The sequence below is a fragment of the Struthio camelus genome, chromosome 1 (assembly GCF_040807025.1).
Source record: "Struthio camelus isolate bStrCam1 chromosome 1, bStrCam1.hap1, whole genome shotgun sequence".
Lineage (NCBI taxonomy): Eukaryota > Metazoa > Chordata > Aves > Struthioniformes > Struthionidae > Struthio > Struthio camelus.
Window position 1 is genome coordinate 176,149,584 of NC_090942.1, and position 16,978 is coordinate 176,166,561.

Sequence of the window (16,978 nt, forward strand, 5' to 3'; positions counted from 1 at the left end):
TATCTAAAAGGAGGGCCAGGCTTTTCTCAGTGGTGCCCAGCAACAGGAGAAGAGGCGACAGGCACAAACTGAAACACACGAATTTCCATCTGAATATGAGGAAAAACTTCTTTACTGTGAGAGTGACTGAGCACTGGAACCAAAAAAAAAAACCTGCCTGGACAAGATCCTGGGCAATGTGCTCTAGATAACCCTACCTGAGCAGGCAGGCTGGACTAGATGATCTCCAAAGGTCCCTTCCAGCCTTCGCCATTCTGTGATTCCATGATTTCCCTTAGGAACATAATTAAACCAAGAGAGGGATTTAATTTACTGAAAATTAGCCGAGTAAAAGTTAGATCTCTCACTTGAAGTATTCTCCTAGGCTCAGTCGGTAGAGAGAGTAGGCATAGCCATAGTGTAAGCCATGCCATCCCAAGACGGGTACTGAAGGTAGGTGGTTTGTCTCTGCTGCCTCTACTGACCACAAACAAAGATTCAATGATAATACTAAAATATACACTTGGGGTGGAATGACTGCTGCTAGGTGAATCCTGAGTTAGGAGGCTAATATACCCCCTGCGGACCTATATTCCCAGTCTACAGAAATGGATTTAAGAGAGGGAGAGTGAATCTCAGAGTCTGAACACAGCACTGTGTACAAGGAGCTTCTTGCTGCTATTTCTACTACCATAAAGGTTTGTACCACAGCTCACAGTGCTTTGTTTAAACCATCTCCTACATTTTCCAGTATGTGAGGTGGGTGGTATAATAACCATATTACAGTAAGGCTATGACATGTAGCTAAAATTAACAATATCCTTTGATCTAATTTAACACTCTCAACTGCTCAAGAGCACGCTGCTACTGGTGGCCACTCAACAGACAAGCCACTCAAAACTGTAGTCTTACAAAATCATAGAGTGAGACTTAGGATTTGGTTCTTATCCAAGTTCAACAGAAAACAGGGAAAAGATAAGGATAAAAAGTGAAAAGTCAGTCTTTCTAATACTTGGGATTAAATAACTGAAAGAATTGGAAGTAGTGACATTTCTGTCCATTTATTATGTTTTAAGTTGACTTATGTTAAAAATACCTGTACTCCCCCACAACTTAGGAAACTCACTTGGAAAGTCAAAAACATTAGGGGCCACATTTGCAGTTACCTGTATTACAGGGCAGTAGCATGCTGTGATATGTCATACGGTCTTGGTCTCTGGAGGCTCATCTTGTTCCCCTGAGAGGGAGGCAGCCAGGCAGTAGAGTCCTGTGTACTCCAACAGGTCCCTTGCTGGGTGTCCGGGCAGCAGGACATGCCAGGGCATGCCGAGAGAGCATCTGACTGTGCAGGCACTGGTAAAGGTGTTTAGCAAAACTGCTATAATTTTATCTTCAAGACTCATGGAAAATTTGAGAGATTCTATCACAGTACTCTCCAGGATCACCAGATCTCCTTGGAAGAGAAGCAATCACAACATCTAAACTACGCTTCTACAAGGGGTAGCATTTTTCTGACTGAAGGTGGTCAGAGGAACTCTACTCAACACAGTGAGTTGGTTTGGATCAAGATATAGCTTATCCTGAAGTAGATGTCTATATCTGCTTATTTCTCTCATTAATTCTGAAAGGAGCCAATGGTGACCAGCACAGTGTTGGATGCCAACCCTATAGCTACCCAAAATTAGGACAGATAAATTGCCCAGCTGTATTCTACCCTAAAAAGATATGCTGTGTATCACTTCTGTTTTTTTTTTTTTTTTCATACAGGCAAGGCCTGGCCATCCTGGGCTGTCAGCAGTCTGAATCTGGCACCACTCTCTCAGATGTAAAAGTCACAGTAATTATGACACCTCCATTAAACACATACAGTAGGTGACCTACACAGGACTCAAAATGAATATAAATGTAATCATTAATTGCTATATAGACTTTTCCTGTAGTTTCATTTTTCTTGTACAAAAGAGATTGAATTTTAAGAAAAATATGCTAAATAAAATCAGTTCAGGCACAGTTACCTACTATCTATAACAAAATGGTTGAGAACACACTACCTTCTAAAGTAAAATAATTTATGCTTAATTATGAATGAATAAAAATATACTAAGACCTCAGGAAAATTGTGCACATGGTAAATCAATACAGACTGTTATTTGCATTTAATTTTCATCCAAGCTAACGCTTTCAAGGAAAATTTCTCAGGTTTATTTTAAGTGTAATAAAATTAGAGACAAATTACCATCTGAATATGAAATTAAGCAGGAGGCTTCATTTTTTTCAAGGTGAAAACCTGTAAAATGTGAAAATGATATCTCGTAGATGGAGATACATTTGTACTGATGATGGAAAATCTTCATACAGTCAGAATCTGACCCTTCAGTCAGAGAGGTAGTTGCTACAGTTTCATGCACATTTAGGCATTTAACTGAGAGCAGAGTTCATTCTGTTTTTTCTAAGTATTTTTTAAAAAAAGATAAATGTAAAAGAGTTTAATTTTTTAAGTATCTGCCTGATGAAAATTTGCAGAATAACTACCAATATTGAAATATAATTTTTCACTTACACCTCTGTAGCATTTCATAGTAACAAGTTGAGGTTCTTCCTGAAAATAACCCCAAAATATCCACAGTGACAAACACACTTCTACTAAATCATGCAGTTAGAAATATGTAAATCTGGCTTTTAGCTCAAACTTTGACAACTTAGGACAACTAATTTTAACCTGAAGAGATGCTGAGGACAAAAAAATTGTGATGGAGCTGTTGCAAGTAGAAGATAGTCAGCATCTTAGAAATGAAGTCCCTTAATCTCTTTGTACTCTAGTGCCCACATTTAAAAAAAGAAGATTATGCTTCCCAACTTCACAGTTTTCTGGAAAACGTTTTCTTCTTTGTGAAGTACTTTGATATTGTGGCAATGTGGGTCCAATGAACATCTAAATATCCTCTTGTTCTGCAATTGCTAATGAAACTTGCATATGGATTTGTCTGTCTATAAAGATAGAACAGTGAAACCAGCTATCAGAGACAGCTGAATCTGCACGTGCACTGTGCGATTGTATCTTATTTCTCACAGCACAAATAGTGACAACTTCTGCTCATCTGCTCTTCTTTTGCTGATTGTGTGAATTATATCCCTGATTAAATTGCTATATGCCAAGGAAATTAATGTAATATATTTGTGAAATTACTCCAAACTATAAAAAGGTTAAAATTCACTTAAATGTTTGAAAATAATAGAAGTTTTTAACTTCAAGTGGAAGTTCACTTTCAACTGAGTCATGCTCAAACAAATAAATATGTGTGCATTTTTTTTGAAACGCAGTTCACATAGAGTAAAAACGTATTTGTGTTGTTAAGTGCCTTATTGCTCCGAAAAGCCATTCTTCTGAAATTTAATGGATAAAATTTCTTTCCAATGTGCAGGTCTTTCATGGAATAGACTATAATGGTTTAACTGACCACACTATGATATATCATGTCAATGCCACATTGCATATGTGTGTGAAGTTTACACAGTGAAAGCAATCATTATGTTGGCTGTACTGAATATTTCTTGATATATACGTATATATGCGTGTGCATGTATATATTTAAAAATCTAAAAAATCATAGGGGGAAAAAAGAGGAAGCTTTCATCTTTTTTCTTCTTGTTATTTATGCAGACACTGTGTTACAGAGCGGGAAATAAAATGGGGGGAAATGGATGAACATGCCATCTTCTATTTTTCCCCTCATGTAACCTAAAACTGTTCAGATGAATTTTTTTCCTTTTCTTTCCTTTTTCTTTTTTTTAAAGGAAAAAGAAAGGTCTCACTCCCGGGATTTGACTTTGTATGCCAAGCTCATGCCTTGAAATAGAATTTTAAAAATAGCAACTCTTGTATATATTGTAGAATAAATGGTACTGCTTTAATAAGAACACTTGGAATGCAAATGAATCCTGGAACCACTGCGTGAAAATATATCCAAAATGAAAAAGAAAAGAAGAAAGCAATATAGAAGATGATTTATTTACTATCCCTCAATTCCTAATTATAATTATTTTTGCACTGTGACGTCTTCTTCAGCCTTTTTCTTTCACAGCACCATCACTAAAATGATGGGAGGGCTATTAAATAAATATGTGGTATCATAATTTTTGCAAGTTTAGGGATGTTAGCCTTGGAGTCTTGGTAAATTCTATACTATCATAGCAAAATTTCTTAGGGATCTTCAAAGAATCAAGCTCCTTTAATAACACAATCAGGAATTATCATCTCCCGATTGCTCAAAGAAGCTGCTGCTACAAAATCTACTAACCCACTTGAGTCTAATCTCAGCATTTTCATGAATGCAGCATTCCTATTCCAGCAGCATCTCTGCACAATAGGGACAGACAGAGATCAGAAGTTGCTTGTGCTAGGCACTGCACACCTTTGTAACAGAAGCAGCCCATACCCTAGCATGGTTACAGTCTATGCTTGATATTTAGAGTGGAATACCTTTCGCCATAAGATGACTATCAGCAATTAACTTCATGTAATATCCTCCAGAGATACCTATTTACTTCTGTGGGCTGTAAAAGAAGCCTGAGGTGCATAGCTTATGCTGATAGTCTAACTTCTAAAGATGCCTAATTTAGGGCAGAAAAATCCAATCAAGTGTCACGTTCTTCAGGGGCTGCACAAACACAAAATAGAAAGATAGCCCTGTGCTTCAAACTCCAAATCCTCCTTTTCTGTCAGGTCTTAGAGGGTCTTTCCCTCTAGCGACCTCAACACTGGCAACATTCTGGATCTATCTCATACAAGTTCCAAATCTCCTAAAGTAGTGTTCAAAGCGCTTCCTCTGCTGTGGGAATAAAGTGCCTAAATTCTACTGGTGATGATTTCTCTAATTGGCTACACTCCTTGACCTCAGAGTAAAAGCTAAGACTTACTGAGCCATCCTCTTGCTTGAATACTTTCAACATTACACTCATCATTAAAATCAAAACAAAACAAAAACACAGTTTGTTTTATTTTCTTATGCAATAATATTAGTTGGAGTCCCTCTTTTCAGCATTGCTTTGCAGAATGGATGACCTTTGTCCAGAACTAATGAACACATAAGAGTGGAATGTGGAATTTTTAGGATAGGTTAAGTAATTGCCAACACTTCCAAAATACATCTTGTTTTATCATTATGGTGATATTAATGTTATTATAAGGAGCTGTGACACACAGAAGACAATATACAAGGAGGTCTACGACATGTGGATGTGAACACAGCCAGAAAATGTTCCTTTTTCAATGGACTTCATGGAAATGGTCATTCACAGCGTTTCTGCAAACTGTGAATAAATGTAATAGCAACATAGTTAATAGCCAATATCTGAAAATCATTACAATCATTTTTTTCAGTACATTTTGACTACTCTATACTCTTTTAACGTTACCCATTCAGTCAGACAAATATCACAGAAAGACCATATTACCAGTCTCTAAAAAACGTAGAGTTCCTGAATGTGGTATAAATCATCTCTTTTGTTTTTTTCTGAATGTGACTAGTGTACGTGACAGAACAAGACAAAAAGCCATCACATTGTGGTTTATCAAGAAAATTCAGTTTTCATAGCAACTTTGAGAAGATCAGACCAGATTTTAGAAAATCACCAATGCATTCTTAAGTCAGTTAGTTCATTTCATTAGTACCAAAACCATCAGCAGCTAGGTCAGCTAAGGAGACATATTACCCAGATGTTTGAGCACTGAAATATTTTAATCATTGCTAAGTGCTAAGTAGAATTGAATGGGAAATTATTTTTCTTCATATGTAATTTTTGGAGGAGTCAAAAGTTTTCCCTTTTCATTGCCAGTACAATTCTGATTTTCTGAAGTTATACAGCTATTCCTTTTTGACTGTGCCATAGAACTACAGCTCGCTGTTTTTTACGGTCACCTAAAAAGGCAATATCTGGATCCAAGTCTATTCTTCAAATAGGAAAGAGCAGAGATATGAACCTATATTCCATACAAGTATTTCATTTCAATGGGTCATCTCTCCTGGTGGAAATCTCTAAGGGAGTATATATTCACTGGGCCAGAAACAGCGACTAAATATACAACACATTAGGGCACTTGCTTTAAGTCCCTAATTTTCCTACATCCCAAATGAATGCCACAAAAATCCTACTGCAATGCTGTAAAGCGGATTTATGGTTGTCATTCCCACAGACAGGTGGTGCACTGTTTAGGTAGTCACTTATAGCCACTGAAGAAAGACTGACACTTCTGGAGGCCAACTCATCCACCCCTAAAACTTATGCGCTTGGTAAAACTCACAGTCTGGAAACAGCTACCTTTTTTTTTTCTTGATTATAGATGGACATTGGCTGATACTAAGCACCTTGCTTTGGGCTGACAAAAGTTAGGTGGGATGAATATCACCCACAGTCAGCAAACTTACAGGGCTTCTGTTGATGTCAGATTATGTGTGCTATCATATTGTGGAAAATGCAGTATTTATGCTTGAAGAGCTATAAAATATATATTGTTGAGATTAACCAGCAGGCTTGCCGATAAGGAAAATAGCCAGGTAAGGTCTCGGAAATCCCAGAATATGTGTCAATAAAGACTTTCAGTTCATTAGCCATAATATATTGCCTCCTTTGTCATAAGGAAATGTAAAAATCTCAGATAAATCATTTATATAAATGTGCAATTTATATGTTAGCTAGTTCTGCATTGATCCATGTGATGCTGGCTTTTAAACTCATATGATATGATCAGTTCTTTAGCACATTTAATTAAAAAAAAATCTTGAATATCTTTTAAAAATCAGCCACGGTATTCAACTGCCATCTTTAATAACAGTGAATGCTAACCATTTATTATTCTCTAACCTCTTTATAAACCCTAAGTTGTCAAACTACTCACCATGAAATTAAGTACCTCTCACCTCAGTTTTTAATAGATGAAGAAACTGAGGCACAGACAAATAAAGTACTTTTCTATGAGGATAAACATCAGGGTAATGACAGAACATCAGCTACTAACTGGCAGTCTGATGGTGCTATCACTCAGTACAGAAATATTCTGTTCAGCTATTTTTTCTGTTTAATCACTGGTCATTGCTACTCTCAGGAACAGCCTTGAAACAAACACCTTTTCCTAGGTGCTCCATTGTCTTAGTCTCCTGTTAGGTCTTGGGTAATTATCTAAACAAGCTGCAAATCTTGTTTAAAGAGAAAATTAATGTTTGCTTGTTACAAAGCTTTTGGATTTTGTTCGTTTGTTTGTTTGTTTGTTTAGTTTTGCCTAATTTCTTTTGTGAGGATAGCAAAGGGACAGTTATTACTCTGGGAAAGATTTCTTGACACCTTCAGCCCAGCCTTTCTCTCTTCTTTCCTACCTATGCAGCTCTCACAATGCCTTTTTAGTATTTATTCACAAAGTTCAGCATTCCTAGTGGGAGATGGTGTGTAGATTAAGTATGTTTCTCTCCTGATATTTTAAATGACATCCAATTGACCTCATAAATGTCTTATGAGACCAAACAAACTCCACTCTCTAACAAAAACTGTCAACCACTTCTACCCTGCCTGTCCCCAGGCTGCGCTGGCATGATGCCATAACGCATCAGTATTGATATTTTGTGGCATTCAAATTATTAAGTACCTAGGCTAAGCAACAGGAGCAGAAGTATTAATATAATCTGGCCATGTCACTGATAATTACACCAATATAAACTAAATTTATAGCATGACACCTCTGATATGAATTGGCAGCAGGCATCAAAACCTTTTCTTGACATTATCATGTAAACCTGGGAGGCACATAGGCAGCATTTTGTGAGGTATTTTTATAGAGAAGCATAAGAGATTCAGCAAAACTTCTGCACAGTTTTATCATACGCTTCATTAAGACTTATTCATTGTCAATAGTGGCTTTTATTGTGGCAAAAATTTGTTTCTTGTAATGGTTTATAACTTTAACTGAATAAACACATAAAAGCATTTAAAGTGTCAGGGAACACTACTACACCAAGCAGTACATGTTAACACGATAATTCAGCTTAAAACTGTATCTCTAGTTTTCCAGAGTGAAAGCAATTACTTTCTAACATGGCAAACAGAATCTATCTGAAAGGAGCCTTTTATACTATACTTTTACATTAAAACTTATCAAATGTCTAGGGAAATGTGTTCTTGAAATCCCGTCATGATCCATGTGTCATTGAAGACAAAGACCCAATGTGCTATGGAAATTTCTTGATGCATATTATGAGCTGTTGTTTGCCATAGTGTCTGGATAATCCTGCTTCATTTATTGGAGGGCCATTTCAGCTGCACTGTCAACAGCATGGGATGATCGGGTCACCTTTCCCTAGAAAATTATGTAAAAGCTGTCAAATGGGCAGGATTATAGGCACATTAAAGGTGCTTTAAGATTTCATGCCTATAAATATTAGCAAAGAAGATTTAAAGGCAAATTTGTCATCAGTACATGTCCACGTTTCTACAACCTTGTTTTACAGCACTGCAATGTTATCACCAACATTTTATCATGTAACTGTGAAGTGCTTTGGTGAGGAGCAGCTGCTGGCAGCCCTATCTGTTTAACTCATGTACCAGGAATTAAGCATTATTTAAAATAGAAAAAAAAAAAAAAGGGATAGCTGGCTGCTATATATCATCCTTTGAAAATGAGTTCTCAGCACTTTTATTTCCCTATAAAACAATTCAAGTAAATCAACACAAACACTTTGCATTTGGAAGGTCAGTTTATTAGAAGCCAATATATATTTAATAAAGACTTTTTCATTATGGCACCAATTATGAAGATCTTTGCGTGGGACTAATAATGCAGCAGATCAGTCTGAGTTGTATTTACTTTTAAGTTGTGAACATTTTATTATAGTGTTTTGGAATGACTGCTCTTATTTATTGTACATTATGAATGCTGTGGGCATCTCCAACGTGAATAGATATTGGCAGCCCCCAAGCATTTCTTCAGAGTTCTCTGGCATTTTTGATAGACAAGTGTAGCATTTTAGTCATATTTTTGTGCTGGCAGATTTCTAGCCAATTTCTAAGTTAAACAGACCTAAAGATCTCAAAGGAGGAAGCAAATCACCCTCCTCCCCTCACCGTCTTTCAGGTTAAGAGCAATCTCAAACCACTACTAAGAAGTAGAGTAAATTGTGAGCAAAGCTATGTCAATTGTAAATATCTGCTCTGGGGCTTGATCCAAACTCAGATGTCAGTAGGAAGTTTCCCATTTCAATGAGCTTTGAAACCAGCTATTGTTAAGCAAACTTGTGTCTGTTTTTTCTCTATCACAAACACCCAGGTCAGAGGGCAGCACTAGATGGAAACCTATGTGTAAGCAGTAACTGGTACATCAGTCAGCAGAGCATCCCTCCTATGAATTTGCTGCTGCAATGTGAGTTATGGAGGGAAAATGCTTGAAAAATCCTGAATGCAATTAGGCACAACATGGTTGTTCCCTCCAAGCTTCATTAAGCTTTGCTCTTGGCTTTCACGTTCCCTGTTGGCTTGGATAAATGGCCAATCTCCAGTCAGCTTCAATGGGAGTAAAAGTGGTATTGAGGGAGAGAGTTTGTCTGAAGAAGTGGGAAGAAAGGGATATGTGGAGAAATATTACCTGAGCTGAGGCTAGGGGAAGAGGTGAAGGGAGGAGGAGAAGAGAGAAAAACGGATATGGCATGCTCCGTCCACCAGGAAGAAGGGAAATATACCTCCTCAGATCTACTCAGGTCTAGGCAACTACCTGCACGTAAGCAGCAAAGGAATCTGCTAATTGCATATAGATACAAAAGCTTCTTGCATCAGGCTTCAAAGTCCCCAGCAAGATAAGTTGGGGAACCGGTTGAAATCACCCCACAGGTTTACAGTGAGGGAACTGGTGGCTGTGGTCAAACAGCAGTAGGACTCAGAGAGGACATCAGCTGAAAGCTTTCCTTTGATGTGGGCAAATGGGAAGCAAAGCAGCACTGCTGAAACCTTAGCTGAGCATTTTCATTTGTTCTCTCTGGCCAGAGCCAGAAAGTATGTGTGCAGGAAACTGTTTGGTGCAGGCAAATGAAGAACAATAGCAGGCCTGGAGCCAAATGCAGAAAATAGCTTCTGCACACAAACACAACAGCAGGTTCAAGAGCAGAAGTTAACAAGGCTGGTTGTGCCCTTTGCCCAAGTGGGTTTGGGAGGGTAGACACCTTCCGGGCCTTGGAGTTTTTGTGGTGGGATTTACCAGCTTCTGAGGAGAAACTCCATGGCAGGCAATAGCATGGGAAACTGGAACGAAGGCAACAAAAGTCACCTCAGTTAGCGAAATGTCATAGCTTCCATATCTAGGACCCAACTAGAAGAAAAAAATGAGACCACTGAGGGACCTCCTTTTACATGGAATGAACATCTGGCAAGATGAACATCCCCATAAGTGACAGCCTCATTCTTCATCTGAGCTGGTCTCGAGTAGTAGATGCTTCTTGCAAGCAATGCAGAGGAGAAGTGCAAGGAATCTCATCCAAATCCTGACAAAGAGAAATTCATTCTTGAAGAGACCAAGTCACAGGTGTACAAAGGTATAACGAAGACGCAGGCAAAAGTGTGGAAGATAATATAACTGCCACTAAGGTTTGGGGGCTTACTGACGACAGAGGCTTGATTCAGTTCTGAAGAGTTAACTGGTCAATCTGAGACCCGCCAGGGTATTTGGGAAATCCTCTTAGAGTTGCCAGATATGGTACAGGATATGTGGAAGCCCCTTGCCCTTTTGGAGCTGTGCAATGCCACAGAACATCTCAAACAGTACTAGACACCACTTGGGAAAAGAAAATGACCTAGCTGTAACTAAGCTCTCTGTCAAAGCTGAGCACTGAAATTGAATGCAGGGAGTAGCTGTGGCTAAGGCTTTAATCAGCACCTGGTAAACTGAGGCAGCAGGGCTTGTGTGCATGCAAGTTACAGTCCCATGACCTGGGGATCAAAGGAGTGCTGTTACTCCTTTCCCTATGACATATCAGGTGAGTGTGACCTACAAAAGTTAACTCTTTTGTTAGCCTCCATCTTGTTAGTAGATACTTTGGCCTGTTTTCATTTCCAGGAGAGGTATATTTAAGAACGCATGCAAGCCCTGTTGTTTCACCGCTGGCTGAGTGGCAGGTTAGGAGCTCTGCCAATGACAGCAATAGGGAGCCCTTCCTCCTCTTTCACTCCCATCTCTAAAATACCGTGTGTGGCTTAGAGGCACAGCAGGTATCTCTGCTCATTCTTAATAAACTGGCAAGATTTCAGGCATTGACTAAGACAGCTGGGGATACAGCAGCCTCCTCATTCCTGTCCAGAACTTATTTATTATTAAAGACAAATTAAGTGATGGGGGGTGGGTCTTGAATGTTGGATAATCCATTAACCGGTTCAATAGGATTCCCCTGAAAGGAGGCTTGTGTGCCAGGAGTTGCTTCCAGTGCATTTTGTGTAAGAAGGGATGGGGAAACAGGAGAAAGTGGCTGAAAAGTACTACTTTGAACAAATGAGGATGATTGAAATGTGGCAGAGGAGGTGTGCTCCTCTGAGCACAGGGGGTCTGAACAGGCGAGCAAAACCTGAAGACCCATGAGCTGGGGAGAGGCTAGATGTGGTCAGGAATGCCAGTGGTCCTTATGGCAACCTGTGGGATCGGTAAGTTAGCCGGGGAAGAGGGCTCCACCTCCAAGTGCGTATTTCTGACTGATGTGAGAGTGCTTTGTACCTATTTGTACCTATCATTCCCGTCTGGATGTGATCCTGGGCAATATGCCCTAGGTGACCCTGCTTGAACAGGGAGGTTGGACTAGATGATCTCCAGAGGTCCCATCCAACCTAAACGATTCTGTGATTCTGTGATCTGGGAATCTGGACAGGGCTACCTAGCTAATCGCAGGTGCTTCCTGGTGGCAGGTGACCAATGCCCCTCTTTGTTCCCTAGGGCATCTGCTTCCTTGGTAAACCACGGTTAGAAGCAAATCAAAGAGCCAGTGCCTGCTAAAGAGGTGGAAGAAAAGAGGCTGTTGTAGCAAATAGGCAGCACCCTCTTCACAGCCTCTTAACCTTCCTCACAGGGGAGGGCAGTGGGGTCCCAGCTATGAGTGACAGCTCTCCCCAAATACGTGGAAACAAGTGAAGAAGAAATGATGACCTACACTGCGTATGTTATTGCTGAATGATTCCCAGGTGAGTTCACTTAATAAAGTCGCAGACAAATTAAACCACATCCCTCACATCTTGTCATTATTTCTGCATGCCTGGAACAATGAAGATCAAGACTTTTTTTAGGTGCAAATACAGCAAATTGAGTTTAGTATATAGAAAAGCTATAGAGCTGGATCTTTAAGAAGTATTTTCACAACAAAGCTAGCTTGAAATATGTGTTTATTTCGTTTGACAAATCTTTCTCTTTTCTTCTCTCTTCTTTTTTTAAACATGGATGTGTCAATGTCTATAATAGAAGAAGCTTCCTAGATCAGCTTCTCCATTTTATTTCTAGGTTAGGTACTATAAAGTTTCATATTTTATTAACATATTTTATTGGTCTTCCTAGCTTCTTCATTAGTTTTTTTTTTTTTTTAACTGAAATGCTTCTGCTAACTTTGATAATCCCCCCACAACTGAGACAATGAAGTTTTACAGATGCTTCAAAAGAAATGTCCTAGCAGCAGGCAATACAATGTTCACAAATTTGATTTTGCATCTGTCTAAAAAGAGGTCAGATAGATGATGAGGCAAGTTAATGTAAGGTACTTACAAATTTGTAGAATAGCCCTGATAAATTCTGCAACCTTGTGCCAGAGTCACTGAATGCTCTGAGTCCTATCACACATTCTGAGACTGCTTTTTGAAATTACATTTTATACATATATCATCACTGTCACTATTTACTTTGTGCATACTTTCTGCAGTCATACATATTCTATGAATAACATTAAAAATAAACATTTGGTGTCTTACACTAATGGAGATTGTTTTTGTTTGATTACATATCTCAATCCATTCTTCATCAGAGAATTCTTGATCCAGATTGCTTTTGCACTTGATCTTAGCTTTTATCTCCCCTGAATTTATTCAGCCTAAAAGGATATCAAGTGCAGCTTCTTTTTATGATCTTTATCCATAATTAAAAGCTAGTATTCTAAGGGAATGAACTCAGGGGTACACAAAAATTCCTCAATTTATCTCCCACAGATAATGTCTTATTTGTAAATATCTATAAACGTGTTGTTTTGGTGTATGGCATATATTTCACTAATCTCTCCAAGGGCCTAAATATTCTTTCATTACAAATATCCTTGAGAGTCATCATGTCAAAATCATTCCACAATTAATAGGGGTTGCCTCCAAGGGCCTCAGGGAGAAGAGGGCTGTTAATAAGTGGACAAATAGGAAATACTCTCTGGCCTGCTTTAAAATGCTTGAGGACATTATGCCATGTGCTGGCGGGATAATCTTTGGTAAATTCTTAAAGATCCTTTCTGTTCACATCTGTGTTTCTATGGCACCAGTGAATTTCTATCAGTGATAGAAAGATGTGAGGGCCTGTACTATTTTCTTACGGTCACCAAAACTGGAGGCAAATTCATTGACTTAGGTGGGGCTGGGACAGTTGATTAGGTTTATTTGTCTGAGGTGCAGTCCATAATAACTAGAAAGGAACTGCTAAATCTTGTTTTTTCTATGAAGAGACAATAGTTTTGAGCTGAGATAAATAAACATATTATTCTGCTTAATTTTTAAAAAGGATAAGGAGAATTACGGGATATTGTAACATTCTTACTCAGTGCTCATTTTACCAAAGTTAATATAGGTTATTCCTGAAAAAAACATAAATTCTACTCATGTTTATCTTTATAATTACTTAAGCTAATGAGGAAAAAGTCTCACTAAATTGAACTTCTCTATTTTTCTCTTTTTTTTAATTAGAAGGGATTTTTTTTAATAGTTAAAACAACATAACCTGATCAAAATTGGTTTTTTTCCTTCTTTTTTGTGGGAAGGTATCTGGTAATACAGGACAGTTGTTTCTTGAGAAACATATAGTGCTTTTTTATAGTTTAAGAGAAATCTATAACATCAATACGTGGTAGAAAAAATTGTGCATATAAGTGGTTTTGCACTTGTGGCTAAAAATAAATGTTATTAATGTATATTTATGTGAGACGGGATCAGACTCTCTGGTTGCTTTGTCTGACTTTATTGAGCAATCGTATGGAAGTTTCATATGGAAGATCAAAATCAGCTGTAAAATGAGACTGTGATTGTAACCTTAATTATCGAAAGGATATCCCCTCTAGAGGATCATAATCTGGTTTGAGAAGCAGAAAGACGGTTGCTTCCCTATGGGAGTCTGGGAGCGATCCTCTCTCAAAAGCTTGGTGACATAGTCCTGTAAGCCTGGTATGATTTCACTTTCAAATGTATTTAAAAATTCTACAGCAAATCCATTGGGGGCGTAGGCTTTCCCGCTTTCCAACACAAATGCTGTTTCCTTAATTTCATTCTCTATCCTGGGAATCTGCAACAGTTCTTTTTGCTCTTGTGTCAATTGTAGCTGCTGCAATTCCGCAGCTGATGAAAGAACTGGATTTTAATGTTTGTTCAGAGGTACGTAAGTTGGCATAATAATTGTGAATAACTGTGATTCTCCAGGGTGAAGAAGGCTTTGGCCCTTGTATTTCCCAATTTACTGGGTTAGTTTGGATCATTGTTTTGTTGTTTATCAAACAGACTAACAATGAGCTTGATTAATGAACAGTTGTTAAAAATATACATCTCTTTTTCTGCTTTTTATAAAAGGATAGGCATACCTTCAGAGACAAATTCATAGATCTCTCACAGAATTACTATACTCCTATGCTTTAAATTTGTTAGAGAGGAAGCTAGTTTAAGTGAGTAATTTTAGAACCTATTCTTATCTCAACTTTTTTTTTAATAGGATGAATATTTTATTCTGAGAGCAAAAGAAATATCTGCCAAACTCTCCTCCAGGGATCCTCTCACTTGCTCACCCAGTCCTGCTCCAATAAAACAAACTACTCATAGAAATTATTTCCCAGTTTACCAAAATGACTGGCATACTAAGGAATATTTATCCAACTCTAATCTTCATTCTTTGCTTTCGGAAGCGCTAGACTACTTCTGCAAATTAATATCAGCTGTTAGTATCACCTCCTTATCAATGAAATCCACCTGATAAAAAAGAAGCAAATACCCTAAGTCAAAGTAAAATCAGAAAAAGTCAAAGAGAAACTCTCTGATTAGTCAGAGAACACGGGAGTCAGCTCACATAGTTCTGGATCTGTAAAACGGTCAGGCAGGCCAGAGCTCTCTGCACTCAGTAGAGAAAAACAAGCACTCACAAAGGATGATTCATCCCATCCTGAAATATCTATATAAATTATCTGGAATGAGCTAAACTTTGTAAATGCTATTTCTTTCCATTAACTTTTGAGAGCATAGATGTCTAGTTTAGACTAGATATAAGTGGCCTTCAGACTGCTAAAGTTACTTAGTTCAGTCCCATCTCGAATGTCTTTATTCCAAGACTCCAAGTATTTGCACTCCAAGAATGCACCAAGTCCAATTCAAGTTCTCCATGATTCATCTCTCTTTTTTTTTTTTTCCGTTGTTGCCAGGTTTTCAAAATAAGGACCAGGCCATCACGGTTTTATAATATTCTTATTTTTTTCCTAAAAATGCAACCTCAATTAAGTGATGCAAAGTATGACTTGTCCAAAGATGCTTTCCTCCCCCTAGAAAGAAGTCAGTGTGGAGACTCATATTATCATTTTGCCCAGAGATCTGGAAGCCTCCAAAATCCTGTACAGGCAAGGTGCAGAATGAAGAATAACAGTCTGCTCTGACTATTAAGAGTATTTTTCTAGCAGTAACCTAGAGGCGTAAATTGTTTCTCTGAGCTCTGAATTTCAGTTAAAAAAAACATGGTGCTTCATCTATCTCTTTCTGTATCTTCTGTTTTATCCTGAGTGCATGCTCCTGGGTAACCTCCAGCTGTCCAGTGTTGTGCCAGTAACACCCAGAAAATAAATCGTCCATCCACTGTTTAAGGCATAAATCACCTTGTCTCCTTCCTCTGCTCAGACATTGTTTTCTGTTTGTTCACTTAATCATTTCAAAAGCTACTCATGTGCATGATTCAAAAGCAGTGTTGCTATAAAACTTTCCCTGTTTGTTTTGCTTTACTTACGGTTTGGTTAAAATGATAATTTGCTACCTTGAATGTTGTTACTCATATCAACTGCTCTTGGTAATTGAGGCCTTCTGATCACAATCTGAGGTCAAAAATTGGATTCTCCTCAACATCTCTCCTCTCTCACCTTGGTCTTTGCAAGTCCTTCTTCCTGCTATGCCTTCTTGTCATCTTTCAGATCATCTCTGCTTACTCACTTTAATGAAATATTTTGGAGAAAAGATCTGGCCTCTTTTTCGTTCTCTACCAATAGGACTCAGTGGGTGTCATCTTGTTTCTTTGCAGGGCTTTCCTTTAAGCACTTTGTTTTATTTTGCTCACCTCTTGCAGAGAACAAGGAAACTCCTACCCCGCGGATGCTCTCACTCGCTCTCCCAGTCCTGCTGCCAAATCTGCTGCTGCTGCTGCTCTTCTTTAACTGTTCTGAACAGAACATCTCCGGCAGCACATTGATTAAGTACAGGAAGCATTAGTGACCAGCAGCTCAGGGCATTGGCTTGTTATTGACTCTGACAGACCAATTTGTTTCTCCAATGTTCATTATTCTACAAAAGGGGCACATCAGACAAGGCAATTGAAATGTACAATATTGCCACCTACCTCCTTTCTGCCTTGATTTTGTACAGCCCAGAGTTCAGCACCAAAATACATTAAGAGCTTGGAGATATGAATTGTAAAAAAGGAAGATAATTAGAATTCCAGACTGGCCTAACTTGGAGCAAAGATAATTAATGCTAGAAGTTCCAAATGAACACACATATGACAAGTAAATAA